The 12609-nt window shown below is 33.5% G+C and overlaps 1 protein-coding gene across 1 annotated transcript in view; it reads left to right on the top strand.

The window, feature by feature from the left end:
* Positions 1-3146: 3146 nt before the first annotated feature.
* Positions 3147-12609, top strand: part of LOC108970992 — a 27802-nt gene continuing 18339 nt past the window's right edge. The window contains exon 1 of the mRNA XM_018936752.1: positions 3147-3462. The gene's annotated coding sequence lies outside the window, so the exon portion shown is untranslated. The remainder of the gene's footprint in view (positions 3463-12609) is intronic.

The following is a 12609-nucleotide window of genomic DNA, read 5'->3' as shown; positions in this document are numbered from 1 at the left end:
GGCAGCCTTTTTTAAATGTTTCAAAATCGTTTGATGATAAATGTTAAGTTTTTTAGCGATGTCATGGCCGCTTATTTGACGGTCCTGGTCAAACTTTTCCATAATTTCATCGATTTTTTCAACGATAGGTCGACCAGAGCGAGGCGCATCTTTCACTTCGAAATTTCCAGGACGGAAGCGTCCGAACCCTTGTTGTGCTTCATGAATTGATCGTCTCCGTAAACTTCACAAATTACGTTGGTGCCTTGCGTGGCATACTTCCCTAAAAAACGAGAAAATGGTTATGGTAATATATACCTTATGCGTATAAAAATATTTAAAAAATGTATTTTATTTATTTTTGCATTAAAAGATAAATGTAGCTAATGATCCGTTTTATTCCTAATATCATAACACTGGATACACATAACAAAGACCTTCCTCAGCAGCCATTAATCCTGACCCACTGATCGGTTTTTGCTGTCAACTGACGTCGTCGTAAGTGATCCACTTTTTATCAACGACATTTTATCCTATTAATGCCTCTGAAAGTAGTCGACACTGTACCCGCCCGGGGAGCAGAGTAAGAGAAAGACCTTCACCCCGTTGGAAGGACCAGGTGGAGAAGGACCTGGCTACTGCAGGAATATCCAATTGGCGCCACGTAGCGAAAAGAAGAAACGACTGTTGTTAACTCGGCTATAATCGAGTAAGCGGTGTCTACGCCAATCAAGAAGAGAAGAAGAGGAACGCCATATAAGTCCCAATCGAACTTTTACGACGTGAGATAGAGATTACTAAAACCATATATTCGAAAAAAGAACTTCATTTTACTACTCTTTTTCGTTTCTTCAAAACAACCTGAAATAAATAAAATTAGTCAATTTGTCTAGAAAAATGCAGATTAAGGTTAGTATATTACATATGTTTACATGCAGTTGTAATACATGTAAATATATGTATATACCGTGTACATAAACATACTTATATAGTTGGTATATCCTATATTTTATCTTGAAAAACACAAACCCGGTGAATGAAACAAAGACAATTGCTTATTGACGCATTGAAAAACTAATTTTAGATTCTCTTGAAAGTCTACAAAGACGTAAATACGTTTATATACCTAACAGAAAAAGGGGGGCAGTCGTATGGCTGTGGCAAACTAGATAAAGTATTATTATCTGTCACGTATTCGAAAAGTAACAAGTTCTAGCGAATATACAAATCGAGGTTATTACTAAAATATTTCCTTTTAAAAATCTTATCAATATATATGTATGCCCACATATACATACATATTATATCTATTTCATTAAAATATCTTATTTAAAATCCAAAACATTACACTACACTTTAAAGCCAAATTAATGAATAGAGATCGATGTAAAAATTATAAGAGGACAAAGTAAAATCATGAATTTGGTCCGTTCTTAGTATATAGTATAGTATTAGCGATTATTCTCATCTATTTTTGAACTGACCTCGATGGTAGCCGGACAAAGAGAGAACTTCATCTATGTTTACTAAATATTATAAACAAAGGTTTGATTGTTTGTTGGTTTGAATTAAGCTTTCGAAATTATCTTATAGATTTGAAAATTTTAAAAATGTAGGTACTTACTTATTAAAAAAAAAAAAAAAAATTCGGTCCTGTGTGGAAAGGAATATAAATAATTTTAAAAGATCTCAACGTATTTATGAGGTCATTTTTGTATATAATTCAATTATAGGGAGTATGTAATACTGTTTGAAGGCACCAAAAGTGTTAGTTGTGAACGAGGACAAGACAAAATATCTCCTGTTAGCAAATAAAAAGTCGTCGCAATTGCGTCGTAGATAATTTCGCATTAACACCAACAACAACGTCAGCCTCGAAATAAAGCGCAAAATAATTATTGTCAATAGGTGCCACTTCGACTAAATAGGTAATTGAGAAGTAAATTCCTGTCTCGTCTAATAAAGCCCAAGCTCTACAAGTCACTCAGCATGGGCATGGACGATGACAACATCTGATAAGTAGACGGGTTTTCGAGATAAAGGTTCTGCGGAAGATTTTTGATCCTTTTGCGTGTTGGTAACAGCGAATTTTGGTGAAAGTTATATACATAGACATACATATGTAGGTGTATAACTGTCGCTTACTAAATGCTTCTCCTAGATTTCGATTTTGATGAGCATTTTTGAAAATGCTGTGCGACAAATCATGCGTGGAGATATTGAGACATGCTCATGAAAACTTACACAGTTATACAGAGTTTGTCTTTCGCCGCGAGAGCATTCCTAGCTAACGAACGAGCGGCTGTGCCGTGTTCATGCAAACTAGTCCCTCAGTTTGTGAGATATCGATGATATATGAACTTTTGCCCACGCTTTTTCTCCCCTAGAAGCTGCTCACTTTACGAAATCGCGCAATACCATTTCATTATATGCATATAAAGTTAAACGATAAGATCATAAAAGCATATAGCCGCCATACATACCGAGCGATCGAAATCAATGTTCGAAGAACCTTTTTAAATCGGATTTTTTTAGCCTACATATGTATATGTAGTAGTCATACAAACTGACTGAACAAAATTAAGTTCGTTTAATGAACATTTCGTATATGTGAAGAGTATTATAATTCTTAATTTTTTCTTGTTTAATAGTATAAATGATATATGAAGAAAGTTCCAGCTAGATAATAATTCCTACGAGTTTATGCCCAAATATGATTCCAACCAACGCTGAAACACATGTTTTAAATTCAAATTAGACCAGTCCACTACTGCTACTCTTTTCGACTGGGTGAATATTTTAATGAGAGTATATGTATTGGTGCACCAAAAAACAGCTAAATTAAGTAATTTTGTTTAAAAAAAAGCCTTGCTGTAAGCAAACAAACACACAATGGCAACCTATTTTGAACTCGTATAAACAATTGGGCGAAACGCGCCCACAGTTTGTCGCGAATAGTGAACAACACAATTTCATATGAATATTAAAAAGAAAATAATAAATATAAATTGATTAAATAATATAGCTAAACATTTTTATATAAACTGCAAATATTTCTTATAAAATGTGCATTTCTATGTATGTATGTAAATTATTTCCTTATGGTTGTTGTCAAGTGGTGGCGTTGAGTTTATACTGAAAAGTTTTTCAAAATTAAAACAAAACAAAAATATAAAATAACAAATAAAAAAAATAATAATAATAAATTTGCTTTCGTTTGCCGTTAAAACTGAAACAAAAGTTATGTGACTGGCATAAATCACGAAATGGCCGATAGTCTGTGGTTTTGGGCGGCAGTGCGTGCAATTTTCTTAGAATTTCGAGTGAACGAAAAGCATTTGGGCTGAATTGAATTGCAATAAAATTAAACGTGAGAAAGTTTCATAAAAAATTGTGGAAGAAGAGCGTAAATTAACTCACTTCGTATAGCATTTTATGCAAGTCACCTGCTTACATATATAAGCGTATATTGATAAATGAAAGGTCAGTTTTCGTAAAAAAATAAAAATAAAAAAAACTTGTGAAAATTAATTAAATTAACAAAACGCCACTAAACTTTAACATGTAAGCGATTATCACACCAATTGAGTTCAATTATCTGAAGCAAAGATTTGCTGTCTTTGACTTTATCGTCCAATATGTTGTATCGCAGTTGATTTGCTTGATTTATGCGCGTTAACCAAAATATTAGTGCGAGCAAATTATAAATGAAAGCGGAAATTCTTTCGTCATTACGAAAGTACTAAATAAAAAAGTGTGCACAGACCGCAAGACAATACTATTTCTCACATCTCAATACTATAAGCATTTACATTAGGCTGAACAGAGAAAAAAACTCCCAGCAAGGAATATTTTTGTTTAATATGAAAATTTTTAAACATATTTACATCTTCTACATTTATTAAAGCTTTAAAGTATACGAATTTTTCAATTTTAAAATTTGGGGATTTCATTGAGGGATTTAGGTGTTTTACATATAAAACCAGATATTTTACGTACTATTTTTAAAAACTTTTAAATATATACTTTTTGAATTAAAAAAGTTCCCATTGAGGGATATTTTTAAAGAAATTCATTAAATAATTTGTAAAAAGTTTTTTGGACCTATGTACATACAGAAAAAAATATTCCTACAATTGAAAAAAAATCACGCTGAGTGAAAACTTTTAAAAATTCAAATGTAAAAGAAAATTTTTGAGCATAAAAGTCTAAACAAATTTGGGTGTTTTATATTTGAAAAGAGATTATTTACGCGTTATTCTTTAAAGCTTTTAAGTATACGATTTTTGAATAGTAAAATTTCCAATTGAGAGATATTTTGTATGAAATTTTTAAAGTATTATGAAAAAGATTTTTGGACCTACATATATAGAGAAAAAATTACCCCTTCAATAGAAAAAAAGAATTTACGTGCTTTTAATATTACGACTATGTGAATTACAAAAATTTCCCCTGGGGATATTTTTTTTTTAAATTTAATTTTATTTTAAATGTTGCAACAAAAGGTTTTTACCTACATACAGAAAAATATCCCTACAATTGTAAAAATTCCGCTGAGGGAAATGTTTTTCAATTCAAAAGTTCTGAAAAATGTTTAAGCATAAACAATTAAAAGGTTGGCTATTTTTTAATGAAGATATATTTTTTACATGCTATTTGTATGGGAACTATGAAAATTAAGCTAAACATTTTTCATTACTGGGAAATGTTTTTCTTGTAGAAAGTTCACTATGTATGTATATCCTATGAATTTTCTATGTTATTACACATACATACATGTGTAGGAATATTTTTGTATGGCTGTGTTCTTACACTATTTACACTGTCACTCTCATCTAAACGCATACATATATATATCTATATTACAAAAATATATTATTCTAAGAAATTTCGATCAAAACTATCACGAACATGTTTTCGTACGTATAATTAAGAATATACTATTCCATGTGCTTATAGTACTACAAATATGACTCTTTGAATAGAAATAATCATGTTTTCAAACTAACAAGTGGTCTGATTTACAGATAAAATGGCAAATATGCATGTTAGCCCAACCTATTCGAATTGTTATCTGCCAGCTAGATTTTTTAGAAAAATACTCTTGATTACGTAATTCTTGTAGATATTTGAAAAATGTGCGCAGAAGCTTATATAATATTTCTCGAAAAAGTGATCACTAAATTTCAAAATTCGCTCATATGCTTGGAACTATACGCGAAAATCATTGGTACAGGGTAAAAAATAATTTCAATAAGGAGAGGGAAAATTTAGAATAATACAATATTAACTTAAATGTATAAAAAATAGTTTGCATTTTAAAAAATACTGTGCTGGCAACATTTGTTAAAAGTATATCTCTACCAAAACTCTGTCTTAACAATCTTAAGTGCTGGCTGTCATCAAGGTAGTAGCAGTTTTCTTCATGTGTATATGGAACAATAATGATCTTGAGCTACTTTTTTATCTGACTAGATTGAACACCTGTTTACAGCGAAATCGGCGGAATTTGCAAAGCCGATTGGCTGAATAGAGTTAACGCTATATCCAAGAACCTCACGTGAGCTCGGAAAACACTGATTAGCAACCAGAGCTTGCTTTACTTTTTACTTTTCCCCAGAGTGAAACATAAGATATATTCAGCACTATTTGTTGCTAACAATATTCATTTCGCCGCAATCGTCTCTCTATAGATCTTCTAACTGGTTACTGTTCAATAGGCATACATGCAGTGATGCTAAAAATTTTGTGGTGGTGAAAACATTTGGGCGCTTCCTTTTCTACTGTCTAGACTAAGGTTAAWCGTCTTAGTAGACATATCTTCGACGAACTTATTGAATTTGTTGGTATTAATATTAAATGCCTTACTAAATTTACGGAAGGCTCAAAACACTTCGGTGATCTGTGTTAGTCACGTGATCTAGATTTAGTAATTTTGGTCATTTCGTCTGTCATAAAATTGCAATGCCATTTGCCCAGAGCCACGAGTTTTGGTGCCTTTACTTTACTCTATAAACATTTTTAACCTTATTAATCGAAGCAAGTGTGCTCTGTCCAATCTAAGCTTTGAAACTTCAGTATAAAGTACCAATTCGTGAGGTAGTGGTGTGGGTAACCCTCCTAGTTTTAAACACATACATATTTCCTATAATTCCGTGTTTAAAGGCCGTAATGATAAATATCTAAGAAAGAGGATGTTTTGTAGCGAAATTATCGAGAAATACTTTCATGCCAAAAGCATGCTTTGTGGACCGAAATAATCAGCAACTAAAATTGGTAACAGAAATGAATTGTTCCCAAAAATTATAGTAAATAATAATAAGCGCAATCAATACAAATATTAAACACATACATATGTATAAGCTATGTCCAAACAAACGCACTATAGGTTAATAAACCCTATCAAATCAAAGTAGTTCGTATTGGCTAATGACCCAAGCGGTTTTTTAGCTGTCAAGAGTGCTGCAAATATTATGTACATACACACATACATATGTACATATGTACACTGTGTACTAATACTTACCGACATTGTCCTCAGAAAGCATAAAATTAGAAACTGCTGGTTTATTTACTATTGGCGTAAGCGTGTGGCTCTGTTTACCTACGTAATTGCTGATACTGTCTGATTTCATCGACCTTACTGCAAACATACAAACAGACTTCTCGTCAATTTTTGTTTTCTAAGAATACTGCACTTACAATACTTCGAATTTAACTGGTCTGTGACATTGATTGCCTTTTTTCTTGAAAGTTGAAATTTTGGGGAATTCCAATGCGGTTTGCTCCCAATTACAAACATACATATATTTTATAAAATCAGTAATTAATTGAAAATAATACGTTTTGTTATGGTGTGTATATATGTATGTATGTAGATATGTATATATATTTATATGTATGTAGGTATGTATGCACTTGGGTGCACACTAAAAATCAGAAACCGGTTCGACTGACGCTTTTGCGTTTAGCAACTGATAGCAGCAGTCAATACTCGTACGGATGATTACATGCATACATACATACATATGTGTATGTACATATACATATGTTTACGATTAGGATTGGCTATTTGTTTATATTGCTATTGTTGTTGTACCCGATGCCGGTGATACAAAACTCAACAGTAGCTTAATTATTATAATTTATAACGCAGTAAGAAACTTACACGTTTATAAAACAATTAATATACAAAATTTTTTATTAGGGTGATCGATTATTAATTAAAAAAAAATGTTTTTGAAATTATTTAACATTTAAACTTTCGTTTTAAATATATTATTATGACTTCAGGGTACCTACATACATATATAGAGTTCGTTAAGAGGGTGTCGAGTTTATATACTCTTTTTTTAGTCTTAACCGAACTTCTAAACCTCAAGGCAACACCTAGCTGTCAATAATAAAACAAATCAATTGAAAAGTTCCGGCTTGCCATGATAAAACATATTTTTTGGCAAAATTCGATTTTTGTTAACCATCCCTTCAAGTGTGATACATTGATTATAGCAGCCCTCCAACTTTTCGATACCATATATATATGTAGTACGATTTGTCCTTTGCTTCAAAATAGGTCTTAAGATTCGGCTTTCACCACTTCATTCGACGAAAGTTTCTTCCCAGTGAGCTTTCATTTGAGAACAGAAAATAGTCGCTGGTGGTCAGATCTGAAGAATTTTACTATTGTTTTAAGTAACATTTGACAAGCTCCATTGTCTTGGTGAAATATTAATTTCTTTTTCTTTAAATGCGGCTTAACACTATGTAAAAGAATACAGACGTCATAAACTTGCCAGCCGCTTATTGCATTTTCCACGCTTTGGAGCGGGTTCATCGTGTCCAGTCCACTCGGATGACTGGCCATTGGACTTTGGAGTGAAATGACGAAACTCTGTTTCATCCTGCCTCATATCGATAGGTTTCCAAAATCAATTTGTGAACTTTTTTGAGGTTTTCGTCGATAACAATCTCTTTTGAGCGTCCTCTGCGTTCACCATTTTCGGTGTTCATTTCACCTCGTGTAAACTTAGCATACAAATCCTTCTTGGTTGATTTTCCCGTTGTAGTCAAACTCGTCATCAAGCTAAGTTTTTGCTTCAACTGTATTTTTTCCTTTCAAAAAGCAATATTTTATCAAACGTGAAATTCCGTTTTATGCTTTTGTTTCACAACCACAAAAGTTGTTTCACTCAGAATGAAATATTTTACAAACTAGTGGTCTGACAGTTCTCCAATAAATATTTTTTTTTAGGGCTAACTAAAATCATATACTTTAAATTCGAATAGCGGCATCTATGTGTCAGGCCGGGGACTATTCAAATGACCCATTACATACTTGTATTACCAATTTCAATCAAAGTACTACAATTTGCCTAGAGCGTGTTCCAATGTTTTGTTTTTGAACGAATTCAAGTATTAGAATTTATTTGAAAAGTTTACAATAGTAATACTAATAGTAGACTATAAGTATACGGATTTAAGTTAGATTTGTCAAAGATCTTTGGCTGAAGTCTTACAAATCTTCGTATGAGGTTTTAGGATTTTCCTTTCTCATGCCAATGCTTATTACTCGTATAGGCTTTAAAAGAAGGTTTACAGATTTCGAGAGCAGGGTATATAACATAGAGGTGCTATATTGATTAGCATCTGTGAACTACAAGTGCTTCTGAAGTAACATACTACGATGTTTGCAACATTTAACGGTGATCCTATAAAGTGTATATGTATGTATGTATATATAAGTGATCCGCTGTCTATATAAATGCGAGCTAGTTTCTCAGTTTTTGAGATTTGGATAGGAGATATTTCGTATGTAATTTTCCCCACTAATGACAATAAAGTTCGTATGAGTTAGAATAAATAGTATATTCCGCATTATAGCAGAGTTTACAGCAGCACGGAGTCTGTTATTTGCTTTTCTTTTGGGGTGTTTTTTACGTGGCTGGTAATCATGGGGAGGATGACTCGCCTTCAAACGGATATTCTTTGGCTACCCAGAGGATACTTTGTTTAAGGCCGGAAATCCTGAGCTGCTTGAGCCATATGTCAAATAATCGTTTCTGGCCACTCTCAAGTGAATGGCGCTCAGAGAACTTTCCTCACTTACGTGAACTTCTACACATGACTTGCAGTAATGCTGATAATAAAATATTTGTAACGTTGTCCGACTAAATTAAATTCAATCAATCAAAAATTCCTGTAAGAGTTCACAAAATTCGATTTTGTCAAACACTCGCAGTAATTCTCAGATAATAAATATTTTTGTGACTATAAAGTATTTTATTATATGAAAAATTTGATCAGCTTGACCGCTCACCCTACTAATAACCCAAACACGCGAGTTACTTTGTAATACAACATAATAATAACTACACTTAATATTGCAGCACTAACTCGCACATGGGAAAGGTAAAGAGAAACCTTAGAAGTGCAATTGCGTTTTAGTTACGCTTCAGTAAAGCCTCGATTGCAAGATTCGCGTTTTGAAATCACTTAAAATCGCGCCCGTCTAAATGTTTTCAAAACAGATCAATTGCACTGAAGGGCGCCATTGTGTTGCGCGATTTGTAAAGCTGCAAATATTTTCAAGTTCAAAGGCCAGCTATATGCTAGGAAAGCAATCTGATATAATTACAAATACATTTGCATGTATTTTTAACGGTACAATATCAGTAAAAGCTGCACTCGAGTGACGTGCTAAAGGGAGGCACAATGCAATTACCGCAAAAACGTGATCCACGCACATCCGTCTACTTTAATTGACGCTATTATATGTGAGATCACATGCTGTCGCTCGGACTATTGTCCGCGCTTATTACTAATTGAAGATGAAAGATGAGCTCGGAAACGTATGTAATGTGTATTATTAGATTATGTGCTTTTGCGAAGACCCTGTTATGGGAAAAATGAAATATGAAACGTTATTTGTGATTTGGTAAATTCTTTTACAGCCCTGAACAGGGTATACTTGTACGTTGTGACAAAAAAGCACCCAGAAATTGTAATTCTGTCAACTAGTTTCTTTAAAGTTCCGGACGACCTTCGACCTCTTCAACTGATGAAAATATTAAAAAAGTTAAGGTTATGATGCTTGAAAATCTTCAGGAAAGTGGTAAAGAGAAGGCAAGAGAGCTCGACGTCTCTCACGAGTCCGTTCGAATGATTTTGGTGGATATTTTTGGTGGGAAATGTGTTTTTGTTCGTCTTGTCCCGATAAAGCCGCATTTTTTTTTCCAAAAAAAAGTACCGTAAACAGGTCTCTTTGGACATGTGCGATCGTGCAAATTTCGATCCTACATTCATTGAGACATCCTACATTCATTGGGACATGGGTATATTAAGTTTGACATGCAAACAAGTCAACAATCAACGGAATGGAGGGAAAAAACGAGCAGAAAAAAAAACACCCAAAGCCATCAAGAAGATGTTCACTGGTTTTTTTGATAAATTGAAGGCCTACAAAATACGGCTCTTAGCAAGTTCCAAAAAGATCCGACGTTTTTGAGTGAAATTTTATTCAGTAGTATGCCCAGTTGGGAGAAGAAAATCAAAAGCTTTCATCCAGAAAAAACAATGGTTTGATAGAGCTATCGGTCCATATTTCTTCAAAAATTCTATCAGTGCGTCAATGTCGACCGTTATCGCACCATGATAACTGTCTTTTTTGATGGCTGAAATTGAAGCTCCTGATCCCGGCGACATTGATTTCAAAAAGACGGCGCCACTTCCCACACATCATTCAATGGATTTATTGAGAGAACATTTCAGTGAGCAGATAGCACCAGTTTAGGGCTGGTCAATAGATCACTAAGATCGGGAGATATTACATCGTTAGAACTTCGATTCAAGGATTGGAGCAAAACATCATTATCGTGTCATTCACCAGTTACTAGTCAAAATGCTCGATCGAGTCATCGAAAGTTGGACTCAGCGGATGAAAGGGATAATCTCCAAAAATATATGCCAAAGAATTTTCTTTCGAATGATAATAAGTATTCCTCATTAAATTTAAAGATTCCGTATTATTTTTTTTTAAGTAGGACCCCGAAATGGATGGCCTTTGATTTACCTCAATGCAAACACTCAAGAACTGTTCATAAACTCTTCACCTTAAACTAGAGTTTGTGACGCAGTCGAGGCGTCCAATTTTTTACTACAGTAAAAAATATTATTTAGAGAAGCTTGAAGTTGAAAGTAACAATTTTGTTTATACGAATAAAGGAACCTCCTCCAGTTGCAAAGTCAGCTTGAATGTGCTCTTACAACACACCTAATTGAGCATACAACTCAATATTATCAGCGAAGTTGTGTTGTTGCCGGCGTCAGCATAAATATTATTGTTTGCTGGGCTTAATTTAATAAGAACTCGGGTTTATTCCTTCATATCACTGGTAATCCGGGTGTATACTATGTTCTTGTGACTAAACTGCCTTGATCTCATATTTTCCGTCAGTTATCTGAATGGCAATGAGTCACAAGTCTTCTCTTAATCTTGCGACAGACAGCTAGAGACAAGCGGCACTCTATTGCTATACAATGTTGTAAGCTTTTCAAAAAGGTCTTGTGATAACTACAATCAAATAACATTGTATGGAAGCACTAGTGTGAATTGCAATTGTTTTTAATAATCACAACAAATTATTAATTAATTTACCAAATCGAGACAATCGCTCACTAAAATCTGCAATACTTTCGTTTGTGATAAGATTTATTCTACGTGCGTATTAAAATGTGGAGTGTTTTAGAGATAAACATGGTAAAGGGCTATTTAAGGAAGCTCTTACACGGTAGTCCGGCGTGATTTCTACGTATTGCTAGTTATTTTTTGAGAGTTTTACATATGTATGTGTACGTATAGCTTGTCGTCAGGCGTCATCTGACATGTCTATAATAATTGTATTACGTAAGACTCCACATGATTAATTCTAAGTGCCCAGAATTCATATATGTCGATTGATAAAAGATGTTTCGTACATGTGGCCATACCAAAATCGACTTTGTGGCTGTCAAGATAGGCTAATTTTAATGTGTTGGCTTTAATCTGAAATGGGTGGGGTTGCTTGCATTCTTAAATTGCTTTGATTTATGAAACTGAAAACCTTTGGGCTATCGTTTGGTAGGGCGTCATAAAATTAGAGTTATGGTCAGTAAGACTTTTGATATAAGAATTGTAGTAGTAGTACTAACAAGTTACTGCCTAATAAGCAAACATGCCTATGGACTAGGAACGCCTTATAACGATTATCGTAGAAGCGGTCAGTAGGTAGAGGAAGAGGCGACAATGAAACATCTTCTATACTATCTTTTATGCAATTATAAAGCTCTATTTATGAAAAAAATCTCAACTTGACGGTTTCTTGATGACGTCAAGCTCATCAGAAACACGAAATGGTTCAGAGAGTAGCCAATAGACTGAGGCGACTTTAGTTTCAGTGGTAACATAATGAGCGTCCTAAAGGCCTAGGAGTATCGTGAGACAGTATTTGCAATTCGAATATTTTTAGCTAAAAAAAAACCAAATTCATTATAATTAAGTTTTTTTATACTCTCGCAACAAAGTTGCTAAAGAGAGTATTATAGTTTTGTTCACATAACGGTTGTTTGTAAGTCCTAAAACTAAAAGAGTCAGAT

The sequence above is a fragment of the Bactrocera latifrons genome, unplaced genomic scaffold, assembly GCF_001853355.1.
Source record: "Bactrocera latifrons isolate USDA-ARS-PBARC rearing strain unplaced genomic scaffold, ASM185335v1 scaffold_32, whole genome shotgun sequence".
NCBI lineage: Eukaryota > Metazoa > Arthropoda > Insecta > Diptera > Tephritidae > Bactrocera > Bactrocera latifrons.
The sequence above is the reverse complement of the archived record's forward strand: the minus strand, read 5'-3'. Positions and strand labels throughout refer to the sequence as shown.